This window comes from Lycorma delicatula, chromosome 12 (assembly GCF_047948215.1).
Source record: "Lycorma delicatula isolate Av1 chromosome 12, ASM4794821v1, whole genome shotgun sequence".
In the NCBI taxonomy this organism is placed as follows: Eukaryota; Metazoa; Arthropoda; class Insecta; order Hemiptera; family Fulgoridae; genus Lycorma; species Lycorma delicatula.
In genome coordinates, this window is record NC_134466.1 from 14,064,430 (window position 1) to 14,080,980 (window position 16,551).

At 33.7% G+C, this 16,551-nt stretch overlaps 1 long non-coding RNA gene across 1 annotated transcript in view; it reads left to right on the forward strand.

Annotated features, from left to right (window-relative positions):
* The window catches only part of LOC142333279 (uncharacterized), a 770,509-nt gene that overhangs the window by 88,582 nt on the left and 665,376 nt on the right, over positions 1–16,551 (forward strand). The window lies entirely within an intron of this gene.

Genomic DNA, 16,551 nt, shown 5'->3' on the forward strand with positions numbered 1-16,551 from the left:
TCTTCTCATTTGAGGCATGGCGACTAATCGAAAGACCGGGTCCCGGCTACCTGGGTGGGACCTTGAGTTCTACTGAGGTAGTTTGAGGCATTGGCACCCCCCGGAGTTGTATTCATGCTTAATAAAATTTGACCGGGTTCGGCTCTGGGGGGCGGGATAAACAAAGAAAAAAAAAACAAAAATTGATTAAATGGATGATAATATCACCCATTTAATTTCATTATCACCCAACTTTTGCTTATTTACTTATGAAACGTCCTCTCTCTGTTGTTTAACAGCATGCCAGTCGGTTGTAAAAGGTTGTATTGCATTATTCAATGATTCTATATAGTGATATTTTGAGTTGATTCTCGAATTCTGTTTTTTTAAACCGTGGATATCTTGCGGTTTATTGTGATAAACAATACTTTTTAAGCGACTCCATAGAAATTAATCCGATTATGATAAGTCAGGTGATCTCGCTGACCATTCTATTTGACCCCTTCGACCGATCCATATTCCAGGAAAAAGTGCATGTAAAATCTCACCTGCCTGAAGACCAAAATGAGACGGGGCACCATCTTGTTGAAACCAAATTGTTTAGAAGTTGAGGCTAACAACGCTTTGAATGTTACCGTCGAGAGGCGAAGGCTCATATTTCACGATGTTTAAATTTTCATCAATCAATATAGATCCTATCGATCGTCCATCAGGAATACTTGCCCGTACATTAACTTTGACTGGATACTGTGTATGTGCCTCACGATAATATCGTGGATTAATATCAGTCCAATATCGAGAATTAAATCCACCGGGTTGGTCTACTGGTGAATGCGTCTTCGAAAATCAGCTTATTTCGAAGTCCAGAGTTCCACCGTTCAAATCCTAGAAAAGGCAGTTACTTTTATACGTATTTGAACAGTAGGTCGTGGATATCGGCCTTCTTTGGTAGGGTTTCAATTAACCACACATCTCAGGAACGGTCGACCTGAGATTGTACCACGTTATACTTCATTCACATTCATACATATCATCCTCATTCATCCTCTGAAGTAATACTTAACGGTGGTTCCGGAGGCTAAACAGAAAAAAGGTGGTAGACGCCACTCTCCCATTCCTTTGACGGCTGCCGCATAAAGCGAATTATTGTCAGTAATTATGACGGTAAAGAAGCCACGACTGTTGGTTTCTATGAGTCGGGAATAAGCTGTGTTTGCGAGTTGAAATCGTCTCCTGTTGGCTGTGATCGATCAGAAATCTACTTATTGGCAATTTCTGATCAAAAGGAATAAATGATGTCAATCTATATAATATAATGTTAATTTAAATAATTTTAATATTTATTTAATGGTGTTTATTTTAAATTTATTTTTATTAATTAAAAATAATTAATTACATTTCATCGAATGAATTTTAAATTTCATTCGTACAATCTTTTTAATAAGAATTGATTTTTCTTTTCATTTCGAAGCGGCTTACTTCTGACCATGCCAATATAATTCCTTTTTGGCTTCTTTTTTTCCGTATTTCCTTCATCTTCTTGGAGTGCACTGGTTTTTTTTTTCTTCTAATATCCAATTACTTCTGGTGCTCTTTCTTCCTTCATCCGTAACATTTACATTATAAATTATTTTTTTAACTTCATTCTATCAGTCCAAACAGTCTTCCTCAATTGATTCTTAGGATTTAAAGTTCATCTTTCATCTATTTTGTTGGCTTTTTTAGTATTCAAAGTTTTTCGAAAATTTATTTGTTTTTTTTCGATTTATTTGAGTAATTTTAATCTTTTTTTTTTTTTTTTTTTTTTAACTTTTAAGGCCGCAAAGTACCACTTTAGTCAGAATAATTCAAGTCTTTTTTGCCGATCTTTTGCCTTTAAGTTCTTAGCTTTTACTTTCTCTCAATATTTAGTCGTTCTTAATGATCTTGCTTTACGATCCTCTTCTAAATAACCCCTTTTTGTATAATAAAAAGTTCTTACTTTAAATTCGGTATTCGGATCTTTAATAACAAATTTTAATTTTTCGGATTTATTAAGTAAATCTTCGTAAGTCAAATTTAATTCTTGCATGTCTTCTTTAATTTCTTTGATCCATAATGGCGGATTTTTTAAAGACCAAAATCGATCGATAATTCTCTTAGTAATCCTGTCGTGCGGTAATCTAAACAAGTTTGCGCAGAAAGAAATTCGCTTCTTTTTCATAGTATCGATTAAGGATTCCAAGTTTTCGTACAGAAATTTATTAGGCGATTATCTGTACTGATTTTCATATTTATATTTTTTGTTTATGCAGGTTCTAAGAATCCTGCGTTCAACTTTAAGCAAAGGTTCAGTCCTATTTTCTGATTTAATCTAAATAAAGTCGCTCGCGTAAGTAATTACCGGTTTAACCACAGTTTTGTAACGCCTAATTTTAATGTTAATCGAGAGGGATTTTTGACGTAAGTATTTTTGGTTACTTGTAGCGCTTTAAATAATTTATTAAGTCTTTCGGTCCGATTTTGTTTTTCGTTACGATTACAAGTAATGATCTCTCCAAGATATTTAAATTTTTCTACAAGTTCTACCTTGTTTCCATTAATATTCACAGAATTAATAACTAAAGGATCTATTGCCATCATTTTAATCCTTTTGTAAGAGATTTTAAGTCCAATTTTATTCGCAAGTTCTTCTATACTTGTTATTTGTATTCTGGCTTCTGCGATACTATTAGCTAATAAAGCCAAGTCTTCTCTTTATAATTGCGGTTTTAAATTCTTTTTTGCTTTTATCAATTTCCTTATATGATTTTAACCTGTATTCTCTTTTTCTTTTTGTGGGGCTGTAGATACTCCTTAGGAGTTTCCTTTTGATTTGAGGAGATTTGCTAGGCCAGTAAATTTTTTTGTCAGTTTCGTATAAGATCAGGGGTCTGAGTAGTGTTGTAATGCCTCAATTTTCCGTTTATAGAAAATGTCTCTTAGTGATACATTTGTTATAAAAGTGCTATTTACGTTTAGATCTTCAATCTTATTTCTATACGGCTGTATGATAATTACGTACCCTTGCAGTTGTATTTTCGGATACTCTGCGAAGTCACATTGTTCTACGATAGTTATAATTTCCGTTATTATGGGACGAATATTTTCTTTTGAGGTTACATTGGACCACTTAGTCAATCAATTTCCAGTCTTCTTCGAAGAGCGCACTGCCTTCTTAACCTTCTATTTCTGCCAGTACTTTTTGAGAGTCCGATCTTTATTCCGCATTTCGTTTGTATACTCCTCTATGCATCTTTGGGTCTTTTCTATAGAGAATCTGTGTGCTTTGAGAGAGTCGTTTAGTTTTGTCTTGTCGAAGGCGTTGTCGATCTTCAGTCTAATTTCTTCGAGAACCTTCTTAATATTTCTAACGTATTTTCCCCTAGTCTTCTTTTCAAAATTTCTGAGAACCAGTTGTTTCAAAATTCGGTCTTCAGGCATTCTTAAAATGTGGAAAAAATGAGAAATCCTTTTCTTCTTCATCGGATCGATTTCTTTGTATACGATTTCGTTACTGGGAATTCGCCTGACACTATTCTTCTGGTAGTATTTATCTAACCAGGTTCTAATGATCCTGATTTCTGTTTTTATTAGCGGGTCGGTTTTAGTTTCATTTTATTTTGAAAAATAGTTTCACAGGGGTACAGTGCCTCTGCGAGACGACTGTTTTGTAGTAGCGAATTTTAGAGCGTATTGAAGGGCATTCTTATAGTAGGTCTGCCAGGTTAAACCTTGTGCTTTTATAATTTTGGAAATTCTGTTTTGCCGTGGATCTTTCTTTTAATTTATAGTCGATGGTTTCCCCTAAATATTTAGACTGCTGAACAAGTCTAGTTTCATTCCCGTTAATTTTGATTTTATTTGTGCAGAGAAGGTCAGTGGCCAAAATTTCTGTTTTTACGTAATAGATTTTTAATCCAACGATCTTTTAACGTTGACTTATTTTAACTGTTGACCAGTCAACAGTTATGAACATAATAATTTTATTTTAATTTTAATTCCCGTTTATAAAAATTTATATGCACAACTATAAAATTCATAATTAATCGGTAATCCCTGATGATGAAGGAATAATCCGAAGCGCTTGAATAGTCAATACTCACAATTGTTGGTAAGTAGATGCTTTATAAAAATTGTATAATACCGACGGTGCCAGATGTTAAGAAAATTGAACCTAATATATATTTATATATGTATATACATGTAAATATTTTATCAAAACCACGATGGTCTCGTGTTGATGATATTATTATCTCTAAACTAAAACGTATTTATTTGTAGCAGGTATAAAATAAATATATTTCGTTTAAGAAAAGCAATTATTTTTCGAAAATATAAAAATTTGAAAGTTTTTCTGTAAATATATGTTATATATACGGCGTCGTTATTCTTAATATATTTCTCAAAGCGGCTAAAACTTATGATAATAGTTTATAGTTGTTTTCAGGTAGTAATTGATTTCATAAAAAGAAACAAAATAATTATTTTGCCGAGACACGTAGCAGTGTTGCACCCGGATAGATCTGCCGATTAGAAACGGAGAACGGTGTGGTAGGATTCATTACTGAATACTAGAAACAGATATTGATGTAACTGCGATGTTATTTCGTGATTCTAAGCCGTACCACCCCTCTCATTCGATTTCTACCCTTCTCCACCACAATTCTACTCCGTACAATCTCCCTCCGATAATTCCCTCCTTGCCCTTTCGCACCGTCTCTTACCTCTTACATCGACCACCTTTCGTCCACTTTTCTATCTTAACCCGTGTTCCGTACCGGTATTCTAACCAAACCACTCTCCTTCTTCCACGTTACCTTACATCTTATAACAGATAACCGTTTCTTTTTTCCCGACCGACCTTTCTAACGCCAATTCAACTGGCAACTCACGATATCGCTGTAACGTATCCGTACAACCCCTCGCCACTTTTAAACGTGAGCGCGAAACAGATTACCCGGTTCGCTACTAGTGGTATGTAATATTGTCTACTGTCTATTACATTTTGCATTAGTTAGAATCCTTTTTTTTGTATTCTTTGTTTTGTTTTTATTAATAATTTATTAACGTAGTGGTGTTTTTATATAATACATTTTATATAATATCGAATATAGCACCTGACTTTATGTGTTTAGTGTAGGATGTAATAATCTATTAAATTAACTACTTTCTGTTCTTTTTTTTGTTTTGTTCATATTAAAAAATCATAGTGTACTGTAAATAAATGAAAGTTAATTTTGAGTTATAGTTGTGGTAAGAGGCGCAATTATTTATTATTTAAAAGCAGATGGTTTATGTTTGTTTATGAATTAATTACTGAGTGTTTTTTTTTTTTAACAGAACGCGAATTTTAATATCATATTAATTAATTTTTTTTTCATAGCATATCTAAATTAAAAAAAAAAAAACTGATATCACGCATAATTATTTTATAATAAATACTAGCTCTAACCGCCACGCTTCGCTGTGGCACATTGTGTTTGCATGGATGAGAAATGAGAAACAAAACAAAGCATACGTTTCATAGAAGTTTAATTTTGCAATACTTGTGGATATACAATATTTTTTTTTGTTTTTCCACTGTCTGCGTAGATATAAAGGCTATCTGGTTTGCCGACTCGGGAACACGCAACATACAGTTGCCCATGTGAGACGCAATCCGCATCTAAATCTAAACCACACAATTCTAAAGATTGACCTTGAGCTTTATCGATTGTGATTGCAAATGCCAATCGAATTGGGAATTGCAATCTTTTAAATTAAAATGGTGTATCGGTCGGGATCATGGGTATTCGAGGAATTAGGACATTTTCACCTTTGAAAGGCCCTGTTAAAATCGTTGCTTCCACTACGTTATTCATCAATTTCTTAACTGCAAGTCGCGTTGGCAGAGTTTTGGCTGATTAATATTCCGCAACAGGATAATTGTCATTTTTTTATCGAACTGTTGCTAGAATCAATCTAATGAGGAATGTTTTCCCAGTTCCTCCTGGCGCATCCAAGAAGAAGGTCCCCCAACTCCGTCATTTATCATTTGCATTATGCGATCATAAATGCCTTTCTGTTCACGCGTTAATTTGGGAATGTTTGATCGGACATATGACTGAAGATCACCGATGTTGTAACTCTGTTCACGGCGTAAATCCACATCAAATGAAGCAATCGCAGCTCGGGTGGGTGCTGGCATTTGCAATCGACTAAGAACTTTATTTGCAATAGCTAAGCACTTGTCTTCAATATTTATCAATGCTTCGTTGTAAATGCCTTTTGTAAATTCCACGGTCATATTGGTATTTTCTAGGCGTACTCTATGCAAAATATCCTCAGCCATATGCGATCGATATCTTTCCCATAACACTGTGGGAGATGAAGGGAAGCAATCGGTCAATATAATTGCGAATAATGCGCGAATTTGGTTTGGATGTGCAGTGTTGCCTCATTAATACATATATCCCACTGTTGGTCGTTTTCTAATAAATTCAGAGTTTGGTGAAAGGCGGAGCTCAATCACGACACGATCACACAAAAGTACCTCGATTAAAGTGAATTTTTAATTCAGATTGTATAATAATCTGAATCAGATGCAAGTGTATACGTTTTTTTTTTTTTTTGTTAATAAACAATGTAATTGGGAATAGGTATTGTTTCACATGTGACTGCGGTTGTCGTTAGCTAATATGGCGAGTATTCCTCTAGCTTCCGGCAGATGGCGCGGTCACTGGTAAACAGCTGACTGTTAAAACAACTGTTTTCTCGCGGTCGCAGATATGTGACTGATGCGAAAAATAGATAAAACCAATCTTTGATGCGGGTTATATATCCTGCTAAAATTTGAGCTCAATCGGTGCAGAACATTTTGAGTTTTTGAAGCGTACACAAACGAACTTAACACTTTTATATATAAAGATTTAAAAATAATTTAACTGCATTTTGTAAAATGCAGATTCTTATTTTACCATTTTATTTTTTTTATTTTTACTTCTTTGTACGAAGTAAAGGAAGTATTGTGATAGCGAAAAAATTCGGTTTTCAGATTTAAAACGGAAATATCCATTTTGACCATCCCTGAAACCAATTTGACTAGGTTCGGCGTGGCATCTGTACGTATGTATCTCGCATAACTGAAAAACGATTAGGCGTTGAATGTTGAAATTTTGGATTTAGGACTGTTTTAACACCTAGTAATGCACTTCCCCTTTTGATTGTAATCGACTGGACCAAGTCTCCTAAAAAGACCAAAATCCAAAAGAATTTTGATCTTAACTGTAATCTTAAGCCCTCATTGTGAGCTTTTCAACGATATATCATAAGCGGTACTTATTTTCATCGGTTCCAGAGTTATAGCGAAATGAAATTTTAATTAATAAAAACAATTTGGATCTTATAAGAGGACGGCAAATCGGTTGGAATCAGACTTCATCTCCTTTTTTTCTTAATTTCCATTTTATAAACATTTGTGTATTTAATTGATTAGGCGTACAAGAAAGTCATTGGTGTCCACATCAGATATTTTTTATATTTACGACTATTCATAAGTTTTTGAAATTTTAATATTAGCCAAAAGTATGAGGATCATTACAAAAAAATGTATTTATTAATTTTTTTTAAATAATTGTACTGTAAAATAATCTTGTGTTAAAAAATGTTTGAGTTCTTAACGCGGTAACAGTCAGTAGAGATTATATTCATTCAAATTATTCTGTCGTTCGGGCAGGCCCTGTCACGGTTGTTGCTCTCCATCTTGTTGTATCCTTTGCTAACTTCTTTATATCAGCATATTTTCCCTTTCCCATAATCCCATCTGTTTGAAATTTCTTCCTTCCGTTCACCAATTCTTCTATCGCATCCACTAATAAATAGCTTCACCAGTGATTCCCAAACTGTGCGGCCTCTTCACAGGAGCGCCGTGAAATATTGTAAAAGCTTCATAATTAATTGAACCAAGCCATTTATAATTATTAATTTAATGTTAATAATTTTTAAAAAATAATGAAGGTACACGAGTTTTATTTATTTTTATCTCTTACGTACGAGTAGTCATACTTTTACTTAGGGTAGGGCGCCATCGAAAATTTTTAATTGAAAAAGGACGCCGCGGTTCGGAAAAGTCTGATAAACACTGTCCTAACCGATTCATTTTCCTACATTCAATCACGTTCAGCATTTTCCTGTTCTCTCCGATTCTCGATAATACTTCATTTGTTACATGTTCTTGCCATCTGACATACCATTCTGTGCTACACCCGCATCTCAAAAGTCTCGATTCGTTTTCTGTCTGCTTTTTTCATCGTCCACGTTTCAGATACATATTGCATCACAGTCCAGATGAAACATTTCATTAATCGCTTCCTTAACGGTAAGTTTAACTTTTCACATAGTGCAGTCAGTCTCCCCTGCTTATTAAATGCTTGTTTACTTCTTGTTTTAATTTCAACCCTGCAAATCAGGTCATCAGTTATAAATGTCCCTACTGAAATTTCTTCACCTGCTCTAAAACTTCATTTCCTGTCTTAATCTCAATTATCTTCTCTTTTTCACCTAATACCATACATCTCGGTTTCTTTTAGTTTATCCTCATACCCTGCCTTTCGCAAGTTCCATTTAATTCATCAAGAATTTTTATTTCTCTTTTCTCATTCAGGCAGCATTTAATAATTTCTTTCAGATATATTATACCAAACAGTGTTGGTGAAATCAAATGATCGATAAAAAAAATCATTGTTACACGGCTATCATTTCATTAAGTGTATGATATGCAACGAAATATTTCTGATATAAATTGCTAGTAGTTATGGCGATAATCTTTGCCATATTAAAAAAGAGAGACCGATTATATTGCGTGGGAATTTAAAATTTCAATAAAAGATGGTATTCTGTGTTGAACAGTTGGAATATAGTACAATCTTTTGGTATTACTTTTCTCAATTTAATGACAGTTAAACAGTTTTGTAACGCTAGTAATTTTTTTGCGCACTATACTTTTATGAAACTAAAAATTTATCTTTTATTTGACAAATTGATTATCTCTTTCAAATTAGTAGTATTTTATCAGCTGTTTATTCTACAAATTTCACCAGCATATAATATTTCCAAGGTACATGATCAATTATTTAATTAACTAGTATAAAAAATTGTTATTATTATTATATTTACTTCTTTGTGAGAACTAAAGGAAGTATTGTGATAGCGAAAAATTTCGGTTTTCAGATTTCAACGCAAATATCCATTTTGACCATCCCTGAATCTATTTTGACTAGTTTTGGCATGACGTCGTTACGTACGTATGTATCTCGCATAACTCAAAAACAATTGGATGTTGAAATTTTGGATTTAGCACTGTTGTATCATGCAGTTGTGCACCTCTCCTTTTGATTGCAATCGACTGGACCAAAAGTGTCCAAAAAGTTCAAATATTTTGATTTTGGACTTTTTCTTAACTGGAGTAATAAGCCCTCATTGAGAAATTTTCAACGAAGTATCATGTGGTACTTATTTTCGTTGGTTCCAGAGTCATACCCAAAGAAAATTTTAATTAATGAAATATTTGGATCTTACAAGGGGAAGACACATCGGTTCGAATCCGACTTCATTTCCTTTTTTTAATTTAAATATATTGATCTATTAATATCACAAGTTATTAGTGAAATAAAATTGTATGTTCTTTTCATTTTAATTAAAACAATTCTTATTCATCGTTTGAATTTTCAACGAGTGAAGGTGTACGGCTGAATTATAAACCTTATTTCTTTTATCCTTACAACTTATGCAACGGACAAACAGTTTTTTGTCTTTGGACTAGCTGTAGACAGAAAAAGTTATATTTTCAAAAATAAAACAATCTAAAGATCATGTTATTTCACACAGAATATGAAAACTCGGCATCATCCATATAATTTTTAATATAATAACATTGAGTCGGTTTTGTCAGGTACTATTTATATTGCTGTTGATTAAAACATTTCAGTTTCCACTGGTAGGAAACGATATTACTGTTTAAGAAATTTGCAATGGATGTTGAAAATTGCTTTACTTAATAGATTTTATTTACTACTACTACTGTTATTACTATTTTACTATTATTATTATTATTTACTTAAATTACTTTAAGTAGACAGTACGAATTTATATATTTGTATAATGTTTTTTTTTTTTTAAATTCAGTTTACTCCAAATATCTGAAAGCAATAATTACTATATACATGTATATATATTTATTGCAGTGTTTAATTTACAATCGGTTCTGATTTAGTTAACCAAAGTAAATTTGAATACAAAAAAAAAATTCTATGAATTCATATGAATGCGTATTTTATTAAGTATACGTAATTAAGTATACGTATTTTATTAAGTATACGTAATTAAATACTAAACATAAATAAGTGCTTATCCTGCAAATCACATGGTCATGCGCCCGAAGGTCATGCTATGTCGGCATCTGGAACTGCTTCTTCGTAGGAACATCATGGTATCTCTGAGGAACAGCCCATCCGGGAGAGAGTGGGAGGCCTCGATCTCGAGTTTACGATGATTGGGTGGGGACTCAACAGTACCGTTGGGGGAAATTAAGACTTTGTCCAGGTGGGGGATCCTTTCGGAGGTTCCCCATTAGTGGCAAGGCATAAATACCGAGCCCGGCTATCTGGCGGGTAATTTGTTCCCAACGAGGTAGTTAGAGGCTATGGCACTCCTTGGAGCTGAGTTTATGTTTAGTTGTGTATCCGGCTCCAGGGGGGGGGGGGGTTGCGGATTTTTATACTTATAAATAAGTATATAAAAGATGAATTTAAAGAACATTGATCAAAGTCCAAAGTTCAGAAGATAAAAAACAAAGAAAACACCAAAAAATAGCCTTATCAATAACATAACTAATCAAAGAAAGAAACAGTGAAACAAATTAAAGAATCACCAAAAGTAAGTGGCGAATTGAAATGAAGAATTTTGACGAACACCCTACGGTAGCGGATTTACCTTAAATCTCGAATAACTTACAGATCTAATATATGCAGTCGCTTTAAGGCGCCTAACGTGATTTTCGCAAACCACTTCTCTTTTATTCTTCATAGTTTGTTCTGGAATCGCTGTACGACTTCAATGTTACGTTCGCTTTTCGTACCCCACAGTTGGATTTCGTAGGTCGAAATCGGTTTCAGGACGGATTTGAATGCTAGATCGAGGATACCGGTGTTCTTTGGTGGTTGGTTTTCAATTATCCAATATCTCAGAAATGGTCGACCTGAGACTGTACAAGACTACACTTCACTTACACTCATACATATCCTCATTCATCCTGTGAAGTAAATCCTTACGGTGATTCCCGAAGGGTAAACAAGAAAAAAATTGGTTTCAGGACTGTTGAGTACAGCAGTTGCTCGTTAGATAATGATGGTTACGACCACCTGCCTAGATACCAGTACATCTCACTAAACTTAATACAGTATTAAACTGCGTTCTTTTCTCGCTGACATGACTCCTCCATGTCAGACGGCGATCCAGATGCAGCCCCAGGTATTGCACGCTATTAGCGTTCGGGATGATACGCCATCATTTAAACTATCGGGTAGTCACTTCCTCATCGCAAACGTAACATGTGTTGAGCCGGATTAATCCAATCCAATACAGTTTGTAGTTTAGTAGAGATTACGTCAGGATTGACGTGTCTTCCGCAAATAATGCAACTGTTTTGTCTTCAGGAGTCGGGAAGTCCGCAAGAACCGAAATGTGAAGATCGAGTGTAGAACCGGCCCCAGAATTGAGTCCTTACGAACACCCGGCCAAGTATCAAAGAATACTAACAAATCATGATTGTACTTTATCTGGGGAAAACGTCCGTCCAGATAACTGGGTAGGATAAAGTAATACGGTTAAGGAAGGCTCCTTTTCAATCTATAGGCCAGGAAGCCAGATCTTATCGTAGGCCTGCTGGATATCTAAAAAACAGCAGAGCAATTCATCTTCTCTTCTAGGCACTTGATGACGTTGATAATCCTGTATGTTTGTTCGATTGATGAATGACCGCATCTGAAGCCGAATTGATGGTCAGGAATAACACCCTCTTCCTTCAAAGTAGCTATCAAGATTTATTGGTGTGTATGAAACTACTCATGGGGAGGCTTATCCGGTTTCAGGACCATTATCATTTTCCATTCCCTCGGTAATTTGGTTAGCTGGCATCTCTCCCGCCACCACCCCATTCGGTCGCCCTAGAGCATAGACCAAATGTTCCGTGCCAAAAAACGGCTACTGTGCCTTAAAACAGATTTGCCACCTCGTTATTCCTAATGCTCCTAGTGAGCTCCTATCTTGCGTGAGCGGTTAAGCTGGGTGCCGAATAGCACCCGCTTACGTGTCCCTACCGCTCACTTGTCAAATTAAAACTAAAAAAAGTTACAGAAAAAAAAAATGTTCCCTCGGTAAGCTCTAGTTGAAAGAATGCCATAAAACAGGTATTAGTTACATTTTATTTTCGATTGGGATATATATATATATATGCACGCGCACACACACAGACACACACACACACACACACACACACACACACACAAAGATAGAGAGAGAATGTTTCTAAAATGGTTGGCTGGTTATACCTTTTCGGATACTACTTGTAAAACTAAACAAAAAATATCCTTAGGAAAAATGCCAATTTCTCCTTTGTTTTCCTCCTGTTCGCCATTTTGTTATCTTTATATATATATATATTTCTCGTGTACGTGTGTATGAAAGTGAACTACTCCTAAACGGCTGGACTGATTTTGATGAAATTTTGTGTGTATGTTCAAGGGGATTCGAGAATGATTTAGATTCACAATTTGGTCCACTGGAAAATGTTTTTTTAATTAATTTTTTATTTAAGTAGTTGTTGATTTTCGAATGTTTTACTTTGGATCAGGCAGACTGTACTACCATCGCAGTATCGAATATTCAATAATATTCTCTTTTAATTTTAGTTTGTCCCGACAGTTGGTGCTGCAATCAAATTGAGAAAAATATTTCGTAATTTTGTGTTATTATTATGTTACAAAAAATTGCGAGAAAACAGTTTTTTAATAAATAAGAGGCTAATAAATCAGATGAAAACGTAAACAACGGAAAACCAATCAGATCAATGCCAGATGGCCGCTGTCAAACACAACGACCAATCACAAAGAGCCCGTATGACCGTTGTCAATGCAAACAAAATCACAACTGATTAAGTAACAAGTAGGCAGCACTGCGATCGCGTTTAGAATTGTGCGCGTATTGAGAAACATTATATTATATTATTATTTATTGAAATAACGTTTTAAAGTGTAATTAAAAAATATACATTGTGCAAATTTGTAAGGTATAGTATTGAAGTGAAAATGTTTTTTTAATTTATTTATGTGTTGTTGATCTTGGGATGATTAAGGTTCACAATTGGGTCCGGTAGGCAGAGCTGCGATCGCGTTTTAGAAGTTTTTTTTAAATTTTTGGTTTATCAGTCAAAACCGGTAGTTGATGCTGCGATCGGATGCTAGGAATATTTTTTATTTTGTTGCTTTTTCGCATATCAATTACTTGCGTCGTAGCTTAGTGTTGTTCTTACATTAAAATTCGTATTTAAAGAATAGTTTGAATTAAATCCGATAAGTAGTGCTGTTCCGACAATTGGATTTATTTACATTCTGAATTTTATAAAGTTAAAGGTGAAATTTTATAAGGTTCCGGCGTAATGTTTTGTTAAGTTTCTTATTGTTCAGTATTAATTGTAATGATTTTGCAGCCACAAGACTTTTCGTTAAAAAATTATTTTCCACCGAATACTGTGATTAGAGAGTGGTGTGAATAAATCCGATAGGTAGTGCTATTGTTTTGCCATTTGGATTTATTTACATTCTGACTTTTATAAAGTGAAAGGTTAAATTTTGTTAAATTGCTAATGTTCAGTTTTTTAAGGTTTTACGAAACTTCCAATTGTTGTCATTTAATCTGTATGTATACTCAGATCTAGCAATAGCAAAGCATTGCCGAGTCTGCTAGAATTGCGCGCTTATTGAGAATATTATACTATATTATTATTTATTGAAACAACGTTTTAATGTTTAATTAAAAAATGCAAATTTGTAAGGTGCAAGTATTGAAGTGAGTATTTTACATGATTTTTCATGAATTTTAATGATGTATACACGTGCATTCAATAAGAATCAACTTAACCTACAAGTTTAAATTGTCAGTTCTCATTTGATTCTATGCATCTTATGAAGTATTGAACGGCTCTTTGAAAATAAAAATTTAAGTTTGTAAAATAAATTATAACATTTATAAAATTAAAATATAAGTTACTTATAATATAGTTTAAAGTATATTTAAAAAATTGAATTTATAATGTTTTAGCCGATTAATTTTATAAAAAGTTTTCTAAAATTATTTTTAATTTACAATTATCTAAAATTTGGTAAAATAGATGCTAAAGTAAAGAATGAGAAAAATGATAAAAATTTTAACTACGTTGCATTTTTACAGTGCTTTAATTTTTTATTAATTGATTAATTAAGCTGTTAAATGGTTATGAAACATCAAAATTATTAAATAAAAAAAAAATATGTAGGAGGTACTTTTTTTAGAATGATGTTAAGTGAAAATTAGTAGTAATGTGGATGAAAATTTATTAATTTTACGACGTTTCGAATTTTTAATTCAATTTTCATCGACATTACAATATTTAGTGAAAATAAATATTAATTAATCAATAAACCCATTACAATAACACAACAATCACAAACTGATAATATCATACTAATAGTCATTTTAATGAAATTTAAAACACATTCCTGCTAATTTTAACTTAATTAAGTTACTTATATTTATGTGTGTGCATTTATTACAGAATAATGTCGGGTCCGCTAGATTTTTTATAAAAAAGTATTCAAGTTAGGATAGCCAAATCACATTAACATTTGTTAAGCGTCTTGATAATAATGTTTTAAAATGCATGTTTTTACTATTAAGCCTTTTATTTTGAACAAAATATCATTTTATTTTATTAAATCGGTTAACACACAGCCGAGTTATGGCAGAAAATTGATGTTGTAATTATGTATTTTTTCATGTCCTGCACTTGACGTTCAATTCGATGAAATATTAATTGTTTTTATTTATTGTTAATTCTAGTATTGTAAATTAGCATCAGATTAAGTAATAATTTGCTGACAGTAATAGGCGATCTAATAATCATGACACAAAATTACAATATAAATTTTCTCCCATAACTCGTCTATTTGTTAACCGATTTAAAAAAAATAAAATTTAATTTTTTTCAAAATAAAAGACATAATATTTTAGCTAACTAATATTTATGGTGATATAACTGATTGAAAAATAAACATGGCCGCCATTTTATAATTTGTGAAGGTGTTAAAGTACTGATTTTTTACTAATTTTAAAACTTTATTACCAAGATCCTTACCAAATATTAATGCGATTCATCTATCTGAACTTGAGATATAAGTTATTATATAAAAATAATGAAATCGCGAACAGGGGTAGAACGAAGGAGAACTTGCCATTTTTCCGAATGATATTCGTTTAGTTTTACAAGTAGAATTCGAGAAAGGTATAGACAGCCCACCATTTTAGAAACATTCTGCATATACGGTGAATAATTCTTTATTAAAAAAAGTAATAAGGTTACATGGAATTCGATTTAATCTCCTTCAAAGTACTGTCCTTGGCTAGCAATGGACTTATCCCAACGTTGACTCCATGACTGGAGGCATTTCTGGAGGGCGTATTTCGGAAGGGCTCTCAGCTGCTCGGTTGTGGCCCTCTCAATGTCAGCAATGGTGTCAAAACGTTTTCCTTTAAGCACAGTTTTAATTTTTGGGAAGAGCCAAAAGTCGCATGGTGCTAAATCCGGTGAGTATGGCGGATGTGGACAGACAGGAACACTTTTTTCGGCCAAAAACTCGCGAATGAGAAGCGAGGTGTGACACGGCGCGTTGTCGTGGTGAAGAAGGAAGCCATCGGTCCATTTTTCTGGTCGCTTTCTTCGTACTTCGTTTCGCTTTGAACGGATCCGTACGAGATGTTAAGGTCTTCCGATAGCTCTCGAATAGTCATTCGCCTGTTTGAACGAACCATTGTTTCCACTTTTTGCATATTTTCAACTGTTTTTGAGGTTACTGGACGTCCCGCACGCTGCTCGTCTTCAACTGAATCATTTTCGTTTTTAAATCGGTCATACCACTTGTACTCAGTCTTCAAAGTTATCGCCGTACACCGATTCTAACATTTCGTGAGCTTCTTTGGCACTCTTTTGCGACTTAAAACAAAACTTAATGTTAATGCATTGTTCAAAATCCATGTTTCGCGACAGACACGATAAACACAACCTCACTCTAGCGGCTCTGGCAGCTGACTGGCAAGCTCGAACGTGTTACAACTTGTCCCTGCGTGTCTCAGCTGATCACGCTATTGGACAAATTACAGGATATGGATGTAGCGTCGGCAGTTGCCGCTATAAAAATTCATTCACCGTATTTTTTTATCACACCTCGTATAGTGTTCGATTTTATTAAAAAATATACTGGGTTA